General features: G+C 39.6%; 1 pseudogene across 1 annotated transcript; it reads left to right on the forward strand.

Moving 5' to 3' along the window:
- Window positions 1–122: 122 nt before the first annotated feature.
- LOC103719611 (protein FREE1-like) lies at window positions 123–21,717 on the forward strand (annotated as a pseudogene). The gene is made up of 13 exons (XR_015976864.1): window positions 123–197; window positions 2,662–3,426; window positions 3,735–3,821; window positions 3,917–4,037; window positions 4,623–4,727; window positions 8,849–8,941; window positions 11,624–11,657; window positions 11,754–11,827; window positions 11,930–12,059; window positions 12,459–12,507; window positions 12,658–12,768; window positions 13,472–16,074; window positions 19,424–21,717. The product of XR_015976864.1 is annotated as a protein FREE1-like (transcript).
- The last annotated feature ends 22 nt before the right edge of the window (window positions 21,718–21,739 follow it).

Consider the following 21,739-nt stretch of genomic DNA (forward strand, 5'->3'; position numbering starts at 1 on the left):
TAGTTAGGATAAAACTTGTGATGGCTCAATAGCGCATTGTTTAGGATCGCGATAGTGTGATCATTGAACTGGCCTTCTAGAGTTTTCACCTTCTCGCTTTGAACTGGAGAGGGTCTGAAGTCATGGGTGAAGCCATGAATGATGGAAATGAGACGGTAATTGGTAAGTTTAAGGTGGAAAATGTTAACATTGCCCTTGTATTCTTTATTGCTGATATGGCATGAATAAATATTGATGTGGTATTCTATTTATAACCTACCAGTTTTTTTATTATACCCCATGTGTTGCATTAATCCTGCCTGCCACATAGGACTAGAGAGCTCTGCAAGTAAACTGGTGGTGCATAAGAATAAAATCCTCTTCATCCAAATCAAACCGAGGGGAGATGGTATAAGTCTACCAGATCGAGGGGTTGAGGAGTTTCTTATGAATTGTGATTTGCAAGCTAGAAAATTCTAGCCTCTTTGCTATAGGTTCGAGAGGCACACACATGGTTAAAATTTACTCTTAACTCGAGCTGCAACATTAAATATCAAATGATTTAATTCGAACTTTATTGATATCACGCATACGATATATAGTAATATTATGACAATAACACTTTTACTAGGGTTATGATTAGTCTAGGAAGATGAAAAATACCTAATCACTCCATCGGTAATTAGATAGGTCGTAGTTACTTATGTCAAAATTGCAATTCAAACTTGACCTAATGTGACCGCATTTCAGTCAAAAGGCAACAATTGATAAAGCCAGCTGCAATATAAGAAGGGATATTTTAATATAAATATTTGATAATATTCTTCGAATTTGAACCAAATATATAAGAAAACAGTATGTTATTTCCACATACATTTAAATTTAAGAAACAAATATGTTCCTAGTAATGCTTTGTTAAGCTGCATACTTAACGATAACTTATATGCGACTATCAATCCTTTTTTTATATTAAAAACATGATCATTCATCTTTCGTCTTGCACGGAGAAATGTTTCGCCGAGCTCAACGGTATTCAAAATGGCTTGCATGGACCTTGTGTGGTTGTTCCAAACTCAGGGATGACTAGTTTCATACTAGACATTGTATTCTTTCAGCCACACTCACGAATTCTCGCAATTGTTGAAAAAATTTGAGTTATTCTCTATTTTTGACTTGGTGATGTTCTCCAAATAATTTCCTATGAAGAATTTCCTAACAAATCAAAAAATTTGTTTTGATTTGGTCATAAATTATTTACAGTTAGTTCAAGAATCATTCACAGTAGCATGCTCGTGACGCTATTATTCTTTTCTTCGGGGCATCGCTATTGGTTGTTGTTACTGCCTCTAATACTCTTGCCTCAGTTTAAATATTTCAATAATTTTTCATTTGTTCCCCCAAACTTTATGTATCCAAATTTATTGCGTACCTTGGACAAATTTTTCATATCCCTCTTTTTGAAAACTTGTATTGTTACCTTTAATCGATCTTTTCTTGAATGTTGATCTAAATAGTGAAAACCTCAAATTGTAATATTATTTCTTTTATAATATTATTTTTACTTTACACGAGGGTACTTTAATCTACAATATATATTTTTGAGATCGATAGCTTTGTTTGTAAATAGCAAGAATCTCAACATGATGTGCTTGTAAATAGCTTTGCTTGTCATTCTATATTATATCTAGTTAGCATCTGTCCCATTATATATATTAAGAAAAAGCTTTTGGCCGTATTAGGGTTGCAAATGCGTTGGGTCGGGTCAGATAATAAGGAACCTTGACCCAACCCAATTTCTTATTCGAGTCCTAATTTTGGATTCTGACCCAATCCAATAGAAGATCGGATCAAATCAAGTCGGGTCCACCACTACAATTTTTGATCCAACGTGCCATTCGGGTCGGGTCAAATTCATGTATAATCCAGACCCAACCCAAAAAAATCGGATTCGGTTCGAATCAACCCATCCATGACTTCAGAATTTATTTGTACTCATATGAGCTGCAGCCCGTAGGCCTAAATAATTTTATAGATTCAGGTCGGATCGGATCATAGGATCGAAAACCCAAAATTACTCAATTTTTAAATAGATTGGGTCATGTCTGAATTCAGTTAACCTCGACCCATTTGCAGCCTTAGGGGCTATCACGGTGGTTGGTAGAAAAGGAAAACACTTTTGGATGGAGACCCTTTGGAGGGGACCTTCACTAAAACATCAGAAATCGTGCCCTTATGCGCTCTCACCTTTAGCGGAGAAATGGGCTGGGTTAGTCCAAGGTATGGCAGGCTCGAGCCCAACCCGATTCACGCTTCGCTTTAGTGTTGGCCGGGCTAAGAATTAGGCTCTTTTATATACTGGCCATATTGCCAGGTCGGGCCCAGACCGAGAACGAATCGAGTCTCCGAAAAATCGAACGGTACCCTTATTTTGCCGTTGGTCTCTCACCGTGCACGGCAGAAGCTGCCGCCGACGGCCGAACGGTGAACGGAGCACATGATACGGACATTTCCGCCACTAACGGATGGGTATAGGCGCGATTTTTTTTATCGGGACAAGAAGCGGAAGACTGGACTGTCAAATCCCCTTCTTGCCTGCCCTCTGAGATCTTTACCCACTAACCCTACCTCCTTTTCCCTGCAATCCAAGAAACAAGAAAATCACGGAGGCATGCACCAAGCTAGCGATTATTCCCACCCCTGTGGCCCTATCCCAACCCCAACCCTAACGAATTCCGGCACTCCAATTCCACCCTCTCCTCCGGCCCTCCTTATTCCCACCCCTCCGCCGTCTTCCCTTATTCTCCTCCCTCTTCCCACAACCCCTATCCCGCCCCTAACCGCACACCCTCCGTCCCCTCCTTTCCCCAACCCCACCCTCCTCAATTCCTTCCTCCCTTCCCATCCTACAATCCCTCCCCCGTTCCGCTCGACCAATCCTCGTACCAACCCTATGTTGTCGCACCTCCCAATTCCAACCCCAATCCCTCCGATTCCTCCCCTTACCCTTTTCTCGAAAACGCTCCAAGATTCCATCCTAACGTTGGGAGTTTCGATGAGAGATCGAGTAACTACGGCCCGGGCTTTGATGAGCGATTCCTTGAGAAGAGACCGGAGAGTGGGTTTCGATACGGCCGGGTCGGCATAGAAGACGACGGGCTCGGGGAGGGAGTTTTTGCCTACGATGGCGGTAGCGTGCAGCCGTATGGTGCTCCGGGAATTGGGCCTGCGAGGTCTTCCTCGGGGTCTTCTTGGTCGGGTTTTGATGACTATGGGAGGCCTTTGGAGTTGTCTTCTGTGGAGGAGGAGGTGGTGGGAAGCAAAGGGAAGATCGTGAGGGCGGTGCCCAAGGCGGAGGACCAGCAGGATGTCAAAGACAGTATGCAGAAGTTCCGGGTCAAGCTGTTGCCAGAAGGAGGAGGGCAGAGCACTATGGATGTTCTTTGCCAGGTTTGAATGTAAAAAGAGTATAAAAACCCGAACTTGATCTTAGATTCCTTGCTACTGATGTCTCAATTCTCTGTCTTTCTAAGCATTAAAACCATAACTAGAAGTGTGGGATGAAATTTTAGTTGATAGGATTTGTTTGAAATCATCTTGATAGCTAGATTTTTTTTTTTTCTTTTTAATTCTCTTGACATTCACAATAAGAAGAAAAAGGCACTTGTCCTTGACCACAAGTTAAATAGTAACTGTTGCGGAAGCCAGCTCCCGGCCGCAATCCAGTGTTTTATTGAACTTGTGATTTGATTTGATAGATTGGTTTGGATGGAAGTCGGATGGTTGACCCAAGCAATAAAAGAACATTGAGAATCTACCCACTTGAAACTGTTACGAGATGGGAAGTAAGTTGATTTTCGGTCAGAATTTTGAACTATATACTTTTTCTTTTTTAATTTCTCTAAAATATCCGTAAAGTGTTCATATTTTTTTTCTACAGGTAGTAGATTCATCTACTTATACCTTCTGGGCTAAAAGCTTGGGTGACATCGAACCACAGCGTGAGGCTGCAATCAAACAGATATACTACCAATACCATACTTGACACTGTGGCCGCTGCGGTTGGTTAGGCATACAAGCTTGGTTTTTTTCTTTTATTTGAGTACTTTCTAGCTATTGTACTTTTTAGCATGATATAACTTTCTTCTTCTTGAGCCAAAACTTTTTCCGCCCGGAAGTAGTCTGGCAAATGAGCAAGCTATTCGCAGGCCAGCTTTTCCATGTCATAATATCAAAACTTTTAGTTGCAAAATTTGTAATTCAGATGTAGAGACTATTAACAGTGAGCTATGGATAATTGAAAATGCATTGACTGACCACTAGCATTATGAATAACACGTCCTACTGTACTGTAATGTGAATAAAATACCTCCTGTTTTTCTTGTAACATGCTTAAACTGTTTGTTCTATGTTTATTGGTCTTTGGGATGTCAATTAGTCCCTTTATTCTCTGTTTCCCTTTTAGTCGGTCTATTGTATTAATTCTATTTAATTCGAAGTGAATATATTTCATTATGCAAGCAATGTGTGCATTTTTGTATGAATTTACAGATTTACTGTATCAAACTAAATCCTAGTATTTAAATCTTCTTCAATCACAGCTGAAAGAGATGGGTGGAAATGGTAGGGTTACTAGAAGCAAATGACCTTCAAAGCCTAGCAAGCCATCTGATCAGCCAACTGAAAAGAAGAAAGGTTTTGTTGACTGGATGAACTTTTTAAAGTCTAGCAGTGAGGAGAAAGACCATTGGGTACGTCGCATGGCCTCTTCTTTATTATTTGGTTTTGTACTCTTAACTTCTGCTTTGGTCATATCAGATGACTTGAAGTCTTTCTAAAATAATGGGATTATTGCATGCTACTCCTTTTCAGAAGGATATGCCTTCCTTTCTATTTTCTATATGTGGTTCGATCTATTTACAGTCAACATACTACAATATTAGGTAGAATAAAACTGATAGAGTTTGCCATGATTTGTTGACAGATCATCCATAGACATAGACATTTTATCATGCAATTATGTAGTTTCCACCCCATAGTCCTACCCTTAAGGGTAGATGATCTTCTCCATATTTATTGGTATGTTTCTAATTTTCACTTTGTTATTGAATATGTGTTTGATTTTTTGCTTGGCATAAGATAGATTACTTGAAGGAAATAAGTGGTGCGAGAATAATGGTTCAAGAAGAAAAAGTGTTGCTAATAATAGAAAGCAATGACCTTCGTGATCGTCAAATCAGGAAAGAGACACAGCTTATTGGCTAGGCAATTGCCTAGGCAGCTTACTATAGAACTCACTCAATCATCCTTTAGTTCATATGCCTTATGTAAATTACTAGGATTTGTATTATATCTATCATATATATATATATATATAAAATGGAAGCTCAGCTTATGCAGAGTTCTTTGCTCTCTGTGGGAACACTGATATTAATTGTGGGAGCTTCTGCTCAGCCGTTGTTAAAGTTTGTAGCCATATCTAGTCGAATTTCTGTTCAAGCAATTGAGAAATTATTGATTTTTCTGATTGCTTGGCTTGGAATTTGCGGAGTTATACCATTCAGTGTCTAAGTCTTGGTTCACTACATCAATACAATCCTACTCGCATTGAATTCAGTTCCAGATGAATTGCATTCTTTTTTCTCCATTGCGTCTCTTCATTGTTTTCATTTATTATTTCATTCAATATTTAATCTTGCATTCTAAATGATTGGATTTTTTTTTTTCAATTTTGTCACTTTGTTGTTTTCATTAAATCTTTATTTTTTTCAATTCTAGATGAATCGTATTCTTTTTTCTCCATCATGTCTCATTGTTGTTTTCATTTATTGGTTACATTCAATCTTTAATAATATTACAAAATTAAACCTTAGCACAATTGTAATAAAAGTAATATGCAATAGAAATTTGATATTATTTTTTTATTTTCTATAATTTGTTATATTGCTATAATGCATTTCAAAATGGATAAAAAAGGAGAAAATTATACCTTGCGCATTGCACGAGTTATATACTAGTTTATGAACTAAATGTTTAACATTCCTTGAATAATAACTTGTGAACATGCTGCATAACGGCTCAATTAACACACACAAACAAAAAAACTTTTTAAAGATATTTTAATTTATAAAATCAGGTATTTTGCATATCATACCAATCTTTTGGATATTGCATATAAAACAATATCACTATTTGCAAATTGGCCCGAAAAATTTTGTTTTTTGCAGCGAACACCTTGGGTTAGGTTTATTCTAACAGATTAGTGGACAAAGTCGTTTTCTTAAGTATTTGGTGGGACTATCCTAACTTAGGGGACGAGATTACCCATATCACACTCCTATCATGATGGTTTTCTCCCTTGCTGCATTGTCGCCTTCCTAACCTTTCCCTTTGACACCTCTGACACCTTGATCATGTTGTGGTACAACAAGCCCCAAATCGAAAAAAAAGAACATAAAATCAATCCAAAAATCAAACAGAATCCACTCTTTTCTTGACTTTTTTCCATAGATTTCTATTAGAAAAATAACAATGAACACCTGAACCACATGATGGTCCTTTTTGTTGACGAGGCAGCAGGAACAGAGATCTCACCCTATGCAATCCAGGCAATACATATCACATTTGCTCTTGTTGGGGTCACCACGAACCCTGCACGAAATGAACAAATTCATGTTTAGAAGAGGCCTCATCCATGGCTGACTATTTTCTTCATTCCCAAGTCATATCATTGGTGTTACCTAACCCCACACTCCCATCTGTAGATCAAAAGCCAGCCCAGAAAAACCCATCTTTAGTCACAAAAAATTAGCAAATATTGAAACTTTGCTATCACTTTCTTCTCCCCATGAAGCCAATCTTTTGATGGTTCTTGGTCGCTAGCACATCTAGTTGTGAAGAAATGCAAAGCCAAGACCAAAACAGAGCAAAGCCCCAAATGACATCTTTCTCACAAACCAGAGCATCAATTAAGAAACAGAAAAGTGGAGATTGTCCATTATCAAGTGTTACCTTTAGGAGCCATGAATTGCCACGAAAAAAGTGCTTGAGAGCTTGTTGGAAAGGGTCTGGAGAGATATATATGGGGGTTGGCATAAAATATAAAAACATGTCTTGGATTTTGGCGGCAATATTACCAACAGAGGGTAGTGGTGGAGAGTGGGTGGTGGGTTTGGCGTTGATGGTAGCGCTGAAGATGGAGCAGAAGGTGGTGATCTTCATGGAATGGTGGACCTTAGAAGAACTGGAGCAGTGGATATAGTAGAAGTGCCCAAGCCCTTGTTGCTGAGAGGCTCCAACATTATTGCAGTGACAATGCGGTAGTTGTGATAGAGGACAGGGCTGTTGTCAATGAAGCAGGTGGTCAGCTTCTCAAAGCCATTGCCCTTTGAGAGGAGTGAGGAGATAGGAGAGTTTTTGGGATCGAGGCTAGAGTGGGAAGAACATGAAAGTTTCTTTATGGGCCTTGACTAACCCAAGAGATTGGGATTAGATAACTAGTTTGTGGGGACCCTAGTTGAGAGTAACCTGGATTAAAATAATCATTTACCACCTCTGGATAATTAAACTAGAGACTATTGTTTTATTGAGATGACAGAAGGCTAATAGAGGCTGTTTGCAATTAAGGTTGATATTTTCTGGGTCGATTTGTAAAAAATGATAAGGTTTTGTATATAATATTGATAAAATAATTGGTGTAATATGCAAAAACTATAGAAGATCTGTCATCTAGGCAATTCCCTGGGCACCTTACTATAGAAGTCACCGAATGACTAGGTTTAGTTCATATAAGATCGTTTAGTTCATGTACCTCATGTGAATTACTAGGTTTTGTATTATATTTATAAGCTAAATGTTCAACATGGCTTGAATAATACCTTTTGAACAAGCTGTATAACTACTCAGTTAACACACAAAAAAACCACTTCTTAAGAGATATATTTATTCAAAAGATATTTTAGTTTATAGACTCCAGATGAAACTCATTAATAAAATATAATAGAAGTTATAATGCATATTATTGTTGGATTAGCTCAGATGGTTGAGACTATGTTGCTTCTTTGGTGCCCTAGCTTGCTAGAGATTTGATCTTATCTATAGCGTATGAGAGAACATTTTAGATGCTCATGTGAAATGAGATATATTAGTTTTCACTAAAGATAAACCAGATGAAGCAGGCGACGGGTAAATGCTTTGCATTATGTGCACACATAGGGCCTGTTTGGATGTTGGGAAGATATTATCTAATGGTAAGATCTTCCCAGCAGGTTTTCTCTTTTAACACTACGATGGAAGGGATGCAGTTTGGATTGATCAGGGGCAGCTGCAATGCAGCTAAGCCCAATTTTCAAGGATAGTCAATTCAATTTCAGAGGTGATTTACCTTATCCTGAAAATGGGGATTACTTGTGCTGCTGTCTGCCCCATCTCTTTAAACCACTCCTTGCTGCCATAATTTTAAAACAAAAGGCTTGCCAGGAAGATCTTATCGCATAGATAACATCTTCCTCCAATGTCCAAACAGGGCCATAATGACATGCATGTACATGTGTGTATACGGAAACAGACATAAATAAACACATTTATTTTGTAAAAATTATTAGACTTTTTGTGTGTATGTATATCTCTGTATTTGTATACATGTGTATCTGATTCTTTTTTAAAAAAAAAAATACATGGGAGCTAAACCTAAAGTACTGATGTACTTCTCTTGACATTAAAAAATTTCTAATATGAACAAAAAGATCGGTAGCAAACCCCGGCAAACCTGATCAGATGACATGCTAATGTGATATGAAAGTATTTGCTAGAAAGTTTTTTTTTTATTATTTTTTGACTGATAATATAAAGCTTTCTCCTCTGCTCTTTACAGGCAGAAGTAACTCGAAGACTGAGCATTGCAAAAGAAACAATTAGCAGATCTTCTGGAGTGCAAAGCCATGAAAATCTTGCTAGGAAACTTCAGGTGTGTCTGCAAATTGCTGAAATAATATTAGTTTTATTCCATAATTTTAGTTATTTAAACTGTCTCTGTTGTCTGACCTTGATGTCTTTCATAATATAATTACATTTTTTTTTTGCACAAGCTGCCACTTTTCTAAATTGGATATTATTAGTGGCTGAATCATGTAATATTATTAATGTTGAACATCACCTTACCAAGTAAATTGTTTTTAAGCATTTGTCCGTGACTATCTCATGTACTGAACTTTTAAAAGGCTTTGGCGGTTGTTTTTGGTTCTTTCTGGACTAGGTTCTCTAATTTGAGTAGACTACTCTTTTTCATTAATGAAAACTTGTCACAGATATATACATTTTAATTGCTAAAATTTCAGTTATGCAGCTCTAGATATAGGAGCATGTTCTTGCCTTCCAAGTTACAAAAAATAGACAGCAGATCAAGCTTTATAACTATCTTGCATCACTTAATAATTTCATTAAATTTCAATATAGCAACTCTTGTGCATTAGTAAAGATTTTTGAGGGGAATGCAATTCTAAGTAGTAAGAATTGATAGATAAATTGGTTGAGCTATTTAGCTTCCCATTCATGGTGGATCTTGAAATGTTAAATAGTAAAGAAATAAATTGTAATGTTGTTTGATACTGCTGAAACAAGTGATGAAAATGTTCACCTGACAGCAGTTTGAAAATAGTGAGGCATAATGCTACAATTTACTGCAAATTTGCTCAGTTATATGTAGGATGACAACTTATTTCTCTTCTTGTGGTCATCTGAGAAGTTTAGTCAACATGTATCCAGAAGTTGTAACAATCTGTCCCTTTATATTTTTAGAGACTTATTTTTAGAGATTGTAAGCAGCTTAGGCTGGGTAAACACATAAAAAGATTGTAGACCAGTATGTAAAAAATGAGGACAGTGAACATGCAGAGCTCGCCCGCTCCCCCTCCCCCCTCCCCCCATGATGCAGCATCATCGCCTCAAAAGCCTTCCATTCTGGTTTGGTGTGAGGGCTTTTGCATTTGGTAGGACTAGATCTTGACTTGTGCAGGGCACAGAATTTTTTGAAAAAATGTTTAATGGCAGTCCTGATTGAACTTATCTTTTCTTTCACAGTCAAGATGAGAAAGGATGCTAATATCTATCTGACACCCATCGTAACAAAAAAAGGTAAACAAGTTATCCGCAATTTTCTATTTTTTGTCATGTTTTTCCCTTTTGTCAGCCATGGAACCCCCTACGCCAACCACCCCCCTCCCCCTCCCCTGCATCTTTAAGGCTTTAGGCTTTGGAGGCCAGCTGCGTGAAGTTGGTCTCCAAGCCTTTCCAATTGGTTCTGGACAGAGTCCAACTGGGGCACTTCTGCATATAGATATTGAATTGGTGTTTTAGAGGCAGACCATAAGAGATACCCAGAAAATGAAAAAGGAAAGAGAATCAGAGTTCTTTCGAAGGCTGTTTCTCTTGTCTATTTTAACTAGGTCACTCTTTTCCTTTTTTTCTACTGTTTCATAATGCCAATGTTCCAATATCCCTGGACCTACACTAATTTTCTTGTACTAGCACTTCTGCTATATTTGAAAACGTGGTCTTTGCATGTACATATGCAAGAGTGAACGTGGATGACTTGATAAGTTGATGATAGTTTCTTGAGATTAGCACTTCTGTAGAACTTGATGACTAAAAGGATGCTGGCTACCATCTCCCATAGCTGAAAATTGGCTAAGACGAGACAGAGCAAGCAAGCATGATTGAGAACTAGGGCTGAAAGTGGATCGGATAATGTCCATCCCGATCCATTTTCGTATCCAAATTTATCCGAATATGGATAGAAATTTGAGCATCCGACTAATATCCATATCCGTCAAAGAAAAATGGATATAGATATGAATAGATAACTATCCGATCCGTGTTCGAATATTCGATTTTATTTATAACCTTATTTAATTTTATATGGCACTTATGAACATTTAAGAAAAATAAATGACTACATTAACATGCTATTAACTTGATTAATCATCCACTTAGTAATATCTTTAATTCTGTGGTCATAAAGTTTAATTATCCTATTTATATCCATATTGATATCCATACTTTCGGTTTTCGATTTGTATCCTGCATCCATTTAAAACAAATATGGATATAAATTTTTACATCCGACTAATATCCTTATCTGTATCTGTATTCATCAAATAAAACAGATATGGATATGGATATGCTAACATCCAAACCGATTTCAGCCTATTGAGAACTCCATTGATCCTACAACTCTAGTTTTCTGAGACGGCAACCTATATAGAAGGCATTTTCTTGTATCGCAGATATCTTGAAATTGTGGACCACCCAAGTCCTTCATTTCCTATCTCCATTCTCCAGTCATTTCCAAGCTGTTTGGGAGCACAAATCATGGCTTTAAACATGTATTGAACAGCTCTAGTATCCACATATCTACCTTACAAGGACCTATTGTTCTGAAGTCATCATACTCAATTGTTGATTTTTCAGTCCGACTAGACTATCAAACAAGTGATGTCTTTTCAATAACAGGTTTTTTATAATCAACCTTAAATTATAGTAGCTTACAAAGTTCTTAAGCTTCAAAAGTTGGCAACCCATAAATTTGAGAATGCCAGCATAACATCACTCGTCTGCTATTATCTTGGAGCTAATTTGTTGCTTTTGACAGGAGGAGCTGGACAAAAGTCGTATGGCATCAGCAGGTATGTACCCCTAATTTTTGCTGGTTATCTTATGTGTATCACATTAACCTTATCCAGTCTATACTTCACCCTTCTTGGTCGTTATTACTTTCAAAGGTTCAAAGTCATCCGATGGGTCCGGAAGGAGGATGAGGGAAGTTGCATACCCCACATGCACGGTCATTCTGCAGGTCTGTATATACATCTGAATGCAAAGATAGGGGCGAGCCTGTAGACACAGAAGGCATGGTGGTTTAGGTAATTGTTTTGAGCAAGTGCCTCCCTTTTTGCAGGTTCAAGCCCCTCCATCTGGTTCTGAAACAATAGAATGTGGAGTCTGCCAACATCCCTTCCTTGTCAGTTCCCGTTGAGAGCTGCTGACCACATCATATCATGGTGGCTCATCGTATTTACAAATCATTGGTACGGATTTTGTATGTTTACATAAATAGATTTTACAGTTTAATGTTTTCTTTGAGGTTCTATTATTTGTACTATGGGTTTGGTATACATGAATTTGATGAACGACCATGATGTTTGTATATAGCTAGTTTCAGATAAAGCAGGGGCAAGACTAGAAACATCAGATTATCGTATCAATTCCTTTTCCTGTGACCAGGGAAATGATATGGAAATTGATTTCTTATAATCAAGTTATAGCTTTTATTCTTTTTGCTTCAAAAAAGTAGCATCTGTCCTTCCTGATATGGAAAACTAGAGGTTTTTTTCTACAAAAGAATAAAACAATTGGGAGGAATTGCACGTAATGCATTAGACCTATCATGTTGCATGCTAATTAAAGCCAGAATTTGATCATGGCAGTGCCATCCCTCTTGGCAAACATGGCAAGCATAAGAAGTAGCTGTGACAGGTGATTTTCTGGTTGCGTTCGTTATGTGAAATTACATCAGTCATTACGAGTATCTATTCTAAAACTCATTATGTGCAATATCTTGTTGATTAATGGGAATGTAAGACTAGAATTTTAAAGAGTTGCTATGTTTTTTTTTGGCTGTCACAGGATCTTTTTTGATGTTTTACATCCGAGCATGAGAGGTTAAGAGGACTTCGATACACAACTCTGAAAAGGTGGCGCTTCAACCACTATCGTCAAAATTTTCTGGGGAAAAAGGTAGGCATAAGAAGCCTAGATTCAGTTGAATTTTTTTTTGGGACAATCTCATTCAGTTGGATATAGATTATATGCAATGCAGTCATCATCTATATATTGTCGAAAATAACTCCGGCATTCAGGCTCCCTCAGAAAAACTGTGGATGCTAATAAGCGTTAATCTGCAGATTATCATATAGATTGGAAAATGAACATGAATACTGATATAATTTTAATTCTGAAATTCATAGCATGCGATCAGATTCATAATTTTTAATCAAGCCCGAATATATGCTGAAATTTTATTTGGACAAATGATAGGGGTTCTGTGATCAGATGGGCTAGACCTGCCAAATCCAAGACCGCTTAATATTTCATTAATGGCTATTTAGTCGTTGCCGTATAAATACATGAAAACTATGCATTTTGTGCAATTTCATATACCTAAGATTAAAAAATAAAAACTACTATTAATATAACCCCGCCCCCCAATAAAAACCCCAAAATGGCCTGCTATTGAAGTGTAACAGTTGAGTTGTATCAGATGGAAGGAGTGATACTGCATTTACTCTCACGCACGGTCAGGCACATGCATGCATGCACGCATCCACACGCACACACACAAGGACAACGGGCTGCATTTAATGAACCGCTTTATAAAGTATGAACCCAACCATCTTTCTTGATATCGCTTCTCACTTCTTTCATCTTTTGTTCTCTGCAGAGGAGGACCAGCCACCTCTCTTCATTAAAGGAGTATGTTTCTGAAGCTTATCTCGCGGAGGCACAATTGGATTAGCATGAAGAAAAAAAAAAGAAATCTCCTGTTAAACTCGTGATCATGGATTCAATCCCAATCATCCATCCAATGCCCGTTGCTAGTCGCATCAACCAGCAGAGACATATGGCTATGTACTGATCTCTCGGGCTGAGCTACTATACATCACATGAAAACCACGCTTAATAACAGTGATCTTTTTGAAAGGGACGGGACGCTGGGGTCCATCAGACTAAAGAAGACAAGGATTGATGGTTCGGGCCGTTAGTCGGATGAGCTTGACCGGGGTGACCTCAAATGTATACCGAAACCTTCTCAAGAATCCGGAAGATACATCCACATAGAGAGAGGTAACTCTCAAGCTCTGCCGCTCTCTCATGAGTAGGGCTGGAAGTGGGCCGGGCTTGCCGGGCCGGGCCAAACCCCTACCCAAGCCCGGCCCGAAATTTTTTCCGGGCTTCGGGCCGGGCCGGGGCCCGAACAATTTTAAAGGGCCGGGGCCCGAAATTTTTTTTCGGGCTTCGGGCCGGGGCCCGAGCCCGTTTGGGCCAACCCGATGACGAGCCCGTTTCTAGAGGAGGCTATTCATCTTAAGAGTTTTAAGGATGTCTAAGATGCGCACATATCTCTACATATGGTGTTACCTAATTAAATACAAGTCCATCGAACATCACCAAAAGATAAATCCTGGGTAACAGAGGGCCACGATAGGCGCTGCCCATGAACAATATGATATGCAGTCAGATGGTCAGTATGGTATGTCCAATTTTGTACATATGTGGATATAACACATTCTAAACCCTTCTGCAAGTTAAGCTTGTAAAACTATAAAATCATGGCATAGTTCAGCTGAAGAAAGATTTTGGTGACAATTCTGTGATACTGCTTGTAGTTGGAATTTTCTTCAAGAAGCCTAGGCTATTATAAATAATCTTTAAGCAAACTTGAGTTCTTGAAAGCAGAGGCTCAAAATAAGTGGATTTAAGGACGGCCGGAGCAGGAGGTGGGAGGTAACCTAGCACTCAGAAGTAGGGGGAGTAGAATAACCTGAGAGCCGACGACGACGAGCCAACGACGACGAGCGGAGAAACCCTAGCACTCGACGAGCCGCCGCCGACGAGCCTCCCCCGCTCTCGTCTCCCCTCTGCACTCGACGAGCCGACGATGACGAGCCGACGATGCCTCCACCGGACCCTAGACGACGACGATGACGGTCGACGAGCTCTGGCCCTCTGCAAATCGCGATTCGGAAAGTCCTAAACCGGAGCAGGAGGTGGGAGGTTGGGCATCGGTGACGGTGAAGGGTGAGAAATCTGCTAATCATCCCAGGAAAACAGCAAAATCAGAAGTAGGGACTCTAACCTGAGAGCCGACGACGACGAGCCGACGACGACGAGCGGAGAAACCCTAGCACTCGACGAGCCGCCGCCGACGAGCCTCCCCCGCTCTCGTCTCGCCTCTGCACTCGACGAGCCAACGACGACGAGCCGACAACGCCTCCACCGGACCCTAGACGACGACGACGACGAGCCTCCACCGGACCCTAGACGACGACGACGACGGACCCGGTCGACGACGACGGACCCTAGCCCTCTGCAAGCCCTAAATCGATTACGGGTTACCCAAGCAGCCAGCTAGGCAGCCAGCCAAGCTTCACTGCTTAAGTCTTTAATTCCCAAATTGAATTCGGGCCGTGATGTTGGGCTTGGTTCGGGCTGGCATTGGGCTCGGGCTTGGTCCGGGCCCGGGCCGGGCCAATGGGAAACTCGAGCCCGGCCCGAAATAAAATTGGGCTTAAGTTTGCAGCCCGAGCCCGGCCCGACATTCATTGGGCCTAGCCCATAGCCCGGCCCGCAGGCGGCCCGACCCGATGGGCTTCGGGCCGGCCCGAGCCCACTTCCAGCCCTACTCATGAGGCCTCCAAGAGGAGGCCTATTAGATGCTACAGTGAGCAAGAAAAACACTGATTTTTTATTTTTTATTTTTTTGGGTATAATAGGGGCTCACATGTAACGGGTATGAAAGTGGTCAACAAAATCATAAAGTAAAATGCTACATAGACTTTGGCACCTGCCTATGGTCTACCTAAGTGAAGCCTCCTGAGTGGTGAGCTACATAGAAGGCTACCCAGTCAGCCATACAATTCTGGTTTTCTTTGGAGAGAAGACTAAAGGCCCGTTTGGGGAGCTTTTGAGGGGCCAAAAAGCATTTTCTGGTCCTCTAAAAGTATTTTTGGACGAAAAAAAAATGTTTGGTAAAAATTTCGGAGAGCTGTTTTAGCTTTTTCAGAAAGCTAAAAACAGCTCTTGGGGAGAAACCTCATTTTGGAACCTTTCGAAAAATCTGGTTTTAGCTTTTTCGGAAAGCTATTTTTTTACCAAAATATCTTCATTTAAAAGTTTCTTTTTTCTCTCAAAACCCTCCATCTCTCTGCCTCTTTCTCTCATCCGCCCTCTCTCTCTCTCCCTCTCTATCTTCTTCTTCCTCTCAGTGCCATTCCCATGTTCCTTTTTTTTTTTTGCGGCAGCCTGTGGTTGCCCACGGTGGCAGCCACCTAGAGTTGGGCACTGGGCCGGGCCGCCCACGGCCCGGCACGGCCCGGCACGAAGCTACAGTGCCGGGCCGTGCCTGGCACGGCCCATTTGAGAGGGCCGTGCTGGGTCACAGAGTACTGGCCCGCGGGCCGAGCCCGACACGGCCCGCTTCGGGCCTGGGCCGGCACGGCCCGCTCTAGGCCCGCGGGCCAAGCACGGCACGGCCCGCGGGCCAGCCCGGCACGACCCATAAGGGCCTGGGCCGGGCTGGCCCGCGAGCCTGGCACGGTCCGGGCCCGGCCCCGGCCCGGCCCGATAAAAATTAATGCTTCATAAATTTTCTAAAAAAATTAATAAATATTGAAAACTAAGGATTTATGAATATAAAGCCACCTTAATGGTGGGGGGGTTTGGCATAGACCCCTACCAGTTTATTAATTTAAATCAAAATGGTACATGAAGGGAGGTTTGGACCTTGGTCTGACCTCTAGAATACAATAAGAAACTAAGAAAGGGCCGAGGTTTGGACTTGGTCTGACCTCCAGAATACAATAAAAATGTACAATTATAAAAAATTAAGAAATCTTACTAATCATCAGTGATTCAGTGAATCAGTATTCACTCTTCAGTCTTCAGTCTTCAGTCTTCAGTAGTGTTTGTATCATCATCATCAGAGGATGTTGTATTATGTCCACCTTTATCTTGAAGTCTTGCCTCAGCATCCAACCAATCCTTGAAGCAGAGAAGCATCTCCACCGTTTCGCCCGTCATCCTACTTCTCTTTTCGTCAAGAACACGCCGACCTGCACTAAAAGCGGATTCCGATGCTACCGTGGACATCGGCACAGCTAAAATATCGCGTGCAATTGCAGACATAACAGGATATTGATTTCTAACACTCTTCCACCAAGATAATACATCTAGATTCTCTATTTGATTTTCATCATATGCAGACTGAAGATCATTTCATAAATAAAATTCTAGTTCACTACTTAAAGATGAAGAAGATGAAGAGGAACTTGAAGCATGTGTGTGTCTTCTCTGTGCAATGAATGAAAAAATAGATGACGAACGAGAACTACTAGAAGAAGAAATAGAGGTTTGTATTTGTGTTCTAGATCCACGAATTTTTTCATCATATATAGCATAAATATCATAAAGAAGTTGTTTTACCTCATCTTTAGCAGATTCAGAATCTTGATTCATATTTTCAGAATATGGATCAAGTAAAATTAGCACGCCATTTAATTTAACTTTAGGATCAAATACAGCAGCTAAGTTATGCATAGGACATATCTTGTCCCAATACTCATTCCATTTAGATTCCATTAGGTCAATAATAGGCATTAAAACATCATCATATCTATGTTCTGCAAATTTTTGACTAATTATATATGCTTGTTGTAAAAATGAACATGAAGTAGGGTAATAAATACCAGAAAGAACATTGGTAGCATTATAAAAACTAAGCAAAAAATCTTCCAAAATTTTTTCTTTATTCCAATCAGTTTCAGACAATGTAAAGCCTAATCCACGATCATTAATATATGCACTTAATAAGTTTTTATATGGGTATGCATCATGTATCATGCTATATGTGGAGTTCCAACGAGTAATTACATCAAGTTTAAATTTTTTAAAACGTTTACCATGATTTATGCATAATTCCTTAAATTCTTGAAGTCTTGATCTTGAAGCATGAATAAAAGAAACTGCATTTCTAATTTTTGAAATCACATCTTGAATCATGCCCATGCCAGCTTGAACAGAAAGATTTAAGATATGACATGCACATCTAATATGCAGTAAATTTCCATCTAATATGGGATGCAATGAGTCTTTTAATAATGCAACAGCAGAATTATTATTAGATGCATTATCAAAAGTAATAAACATAATTTTATCATTAATATTATATGAACATGCAGTTTGATAAATAATATTTGAAATTTGTTGCCCAGAATGTGGAAAATCAAAAGCACGAAAAGCAAGAATACGTTTATTTAATTGCCAATCATTATCAATATAATGAGCAGTAATGGCAATAAAACAATTACTACCTACAGATGCTGACCAAATATCAGAAGTTAATGAAATTTTTACATTTAAAGTAGAAAGTGTTTCAATTAAATTTTGTTTCATTGCTAAAAAGTTGGTCATAGCTACTCTTCTAAATGTACGCCTACTAGTTCTTTTGTAAGCAGGTTGTAGGTTTAATTGAACATATTCTTCAAAATTAAAAGATTCACATAAATTAAAAGGTAATTCATCCTTAACTATCCATTTTACAAGTGCTTTTCTTTGATTTTCATGATTATATGCAAAATTACCTACAAGTAATCCCCCTTGTATATTAAGGGTACTTTGAGTTTGAGCATGAGAATCATGCATCCTATGACTCTCTTGATGTCTTTTTAAATGTCCTGTTCCCCCACTACTACTACAACTATAAAGTTTGGCACATTTTTTACATCTAGCTTTCCAGACTCCATCAACCATAACTCTATCAAATTCATTCCATACAGCACTAGTCCTCTTACGAGAAGAGGTTTGATCTTCACTCGGTTCACCAGTTCTAGAGGAACTAGGAACATAGGGTTGGGGATTAGTTTCTTCTCCCTCAGAAACAGGAATGCCAAACTGACTTTCCTCAAAAGATGACATATCTATGATTAATTCAAAAAATAAAAACTAACCGCAAGGAGGAATTGAGTAGAGGGTCGGAGGGCAGAGGCAGAGCCGAGATTCCGAGCTTCCTCTTGTGCTCTCAACAGAAGTGACCTTCTCTTCTCAACAGGAACCTCCTCTTGTATAGCACTTGAACAAACTAAAAATTAAATTGCTAGAAGAGCACTTTAGAAGAGAGAAATAATAGCAGTAAAGAAGGAGAGAATGAGAGGTTTGGTGTGGTGAGAATGAGGGAGGAATGGGCTATTTATAGAAGCCCAAAATTTTTTTCCCAAAATACCCCTCAATTCAGCCGTTATTGGACTGTTGGAAGGGGTAAAATGGACTTTTTCCCGAAAATAGCCGTTGCAAACGGCTATTTTCCTCCCCCTCTCCAGACGGGCCGTGCCGGAGCCGTTGCGGGCCGTGCCTGGCAGGGCCCGTTTGCGCCCGTTCCGGGCCGTGCCTGGCACGGCCCGTGGCGTGCCGTGCCCGGCCCGGCCCGCCAATAGACGGGCCTGGGGCCGGGCCGGGCTGGCGTTCCGTGCTGGACGGGCCGTGCCAGGCACGGCCCGCTTCATAAGCGGGCCGGGCCAGGCACGGCCCGTTTAGTCCTTTGGCCCGGCGGGCCTGGGCCGGGCCGGCCCGGCACGGCCCGGGCCGGGCCGGCCCGGCACGGCCCGTTGCCCAACACTAGGGCCCACCACGCCGGCCACCACCCGTCGCCGGCGACCCCTCCGCAGGTCGTCGCGGCGCTACTTGTGGCGCGCGGCTGACCCGTGGAGCGGCCGGGCTCAGCTGTGGGGTGGCCGGGCCTCTGCCAGCCGCGGGATTGCAGCGTACCAACCGCAGGACTAGGGGGCTATGGGGTGAGCCGTCTCAGCTCCCTTCCGCATAACCCGGCCGCGGCGTTCCAGCCGCAGCGAAGCCCCCATGGCGGTGGAGTTGTGGGATGGCAATGTCTGCCTGCGGTGGTGGTGGGCGAGCTGCCTCGGCTTCCTCTCGGGGCCCCCTCTCGCGGCCTGGGCCCCCTCCGGCGCCACCAGCCTCGCGGGAGGAGAAGAAATGAGAAGAAGGGAAGAGAGGAATGAGAAGATGAGAAGAAAAAAGAAAAGAAAAGAAAAAAAAGAAAAGGAAAGAAAAAAAAGAAAAAAAAGAGAAAAGGAAAGAAAAAGGAAAGAAAAGAAATAAATAAATAAATGTATAAATAAATACGTATATAAATGAATGAATAAATAAATAAATAAATATATTTCAATGAAATAAAATAATAAATAAATGAGCGAGTGACAAATAATCTGATATAAATAAATAAATAAATAAAAATAAATATTAGTAATTATTTAATTAATTTTATTATCCAGTTAGAAAATTTGTTAGAGAGATAAATGGTCATCTGAAGAGTGAAAAATTAATTTATTCTAATAATAATAATATTTTATATATTTATTATTGTATTATATTATTAATATAATATTATATTACATTACAATATATTATGTTAAATAATTTAATATTATATTAAATTATTCTATAATATACAATGTTATATGACTATATTATAATAATATTATATTACATTACATTAATATTATACTATATTATATATTTATATATTAATATATATTATATTTTATTATGCTCTGTTGTATAATACTAATAATGTCATTTATGGTCATTTTGTGTCACAAAAGTACTTTCTCAGTTTATTTACCAAACATGTTAAAGTACCCCAGCATTTTAAAAATGTAGTTACCAAACAGCAAATAGTTTTTTATAAAAGCTCTACTTCCAAATGCTTTACTTCCAATAGCTTCTCCAAACAGAGGCTAAAAATTATGGATTAAACTAATCACTAATGAGCATGTGAGCATCTTGGGCGCATATGAAAGGAAAGGCAAACTGCATGGCTATAAAAAAGAGCTTATTGCTCCTATTTTTTGTTTTTTTTTTTTCATGTACGGATGGTTCCCCTCATAGAAGGTCACTGGCACTCATACATCACATCTAAGTTTAGCATAGTGCAGGCCCTTCAGTGTCTGCATAAAATCTTGCACGTAAATAGCTGTGGGTGGGCATCGGAGCACTCAGGAAGATAGAGCCTTCAATGGATTGGCGAGAGAGGTCTGCTTCAACCTATCAAGTAAATTAAAAGAAAGGAAAAGTTGTCAGCAAAAGCAATAACTAGGCTAAGGCCAAGCAAATGCAAACGCCAGCCAGAGGCTACAATCCGTCCAGAAATTAATTGCACAAGGACCGAGCGGCAACGAAGTTAAAAAGTCACGGATATACCCGCGGATACACTGGTAAATATAGAGATAAAATTTTTGCAAAATAAATTCTAACTCGTTGGATATGATTTATAAAATCCATCAGAATTATATCACTAAGTTTCTTAAGATAGCAATGTTACTGCAATAACTCAAATAATAAAAAAAAAATTAATAGTATCTACATGGCGTCGAGTAGGAGTACTGAGTGTTTACATATTTTAATTTCAAAGGATAATGCTTTACTTTTTTTTCTTTAAAAAAAAAACAAACAATCATGACAATTTGAAATACTAAATAAAGTAATTTACCCAAAAAAATAAAATATGAATCATTGAAGGCTCCATTTCACCAAAAATAGAAAACAAGTATGAATCAAAAGAAAGCAAGAAAATAAGCAAAAGTTCAATTTAAGAGCAATTTTTTTATTTTTTTTGCTAAAGCGGATGATTCATACAGTTTGAGTATGAATATATCTAATAAAATCAGAAAATAATAAGATCTAGAGCACTGTAGGCAATTTTTCACCAATGCCCAAATATGTGGGTTTGCTTTGTCGTTATTTTAGGAAAAAAAGAGGTCATTTGTTGAGAAGATAAAAAAAAACGTTTGAGTTAGTTGTTTCCTACAGGAGAGGAGGAGAGGAGAGAGTAAAACGGAGGGAAGAGAGATGTACGGGGACTAATCCCACGTATCCAAACCACCCAAAACTATTACGTGAGAGATCCGAGGCATGTTTTTCT

This window comes from Phoenix dactylifera, chromosome 3 (assembly GCF_051530095.1).
Source record: "Phoenix dactylifera cultivar Ajwa chromosome 3, Ajwa_hap1_PhDact_Kaust_v1.1, whole genome shotgun sequence".
Classification (NCBI taxonomy): domain Eukaryota; kingdom Viridiplantae; phylum Streptophyta; class Magnoliopsida; order Arecales; family Arecaceae; genus Phoenix; species Phoenix dactylifera.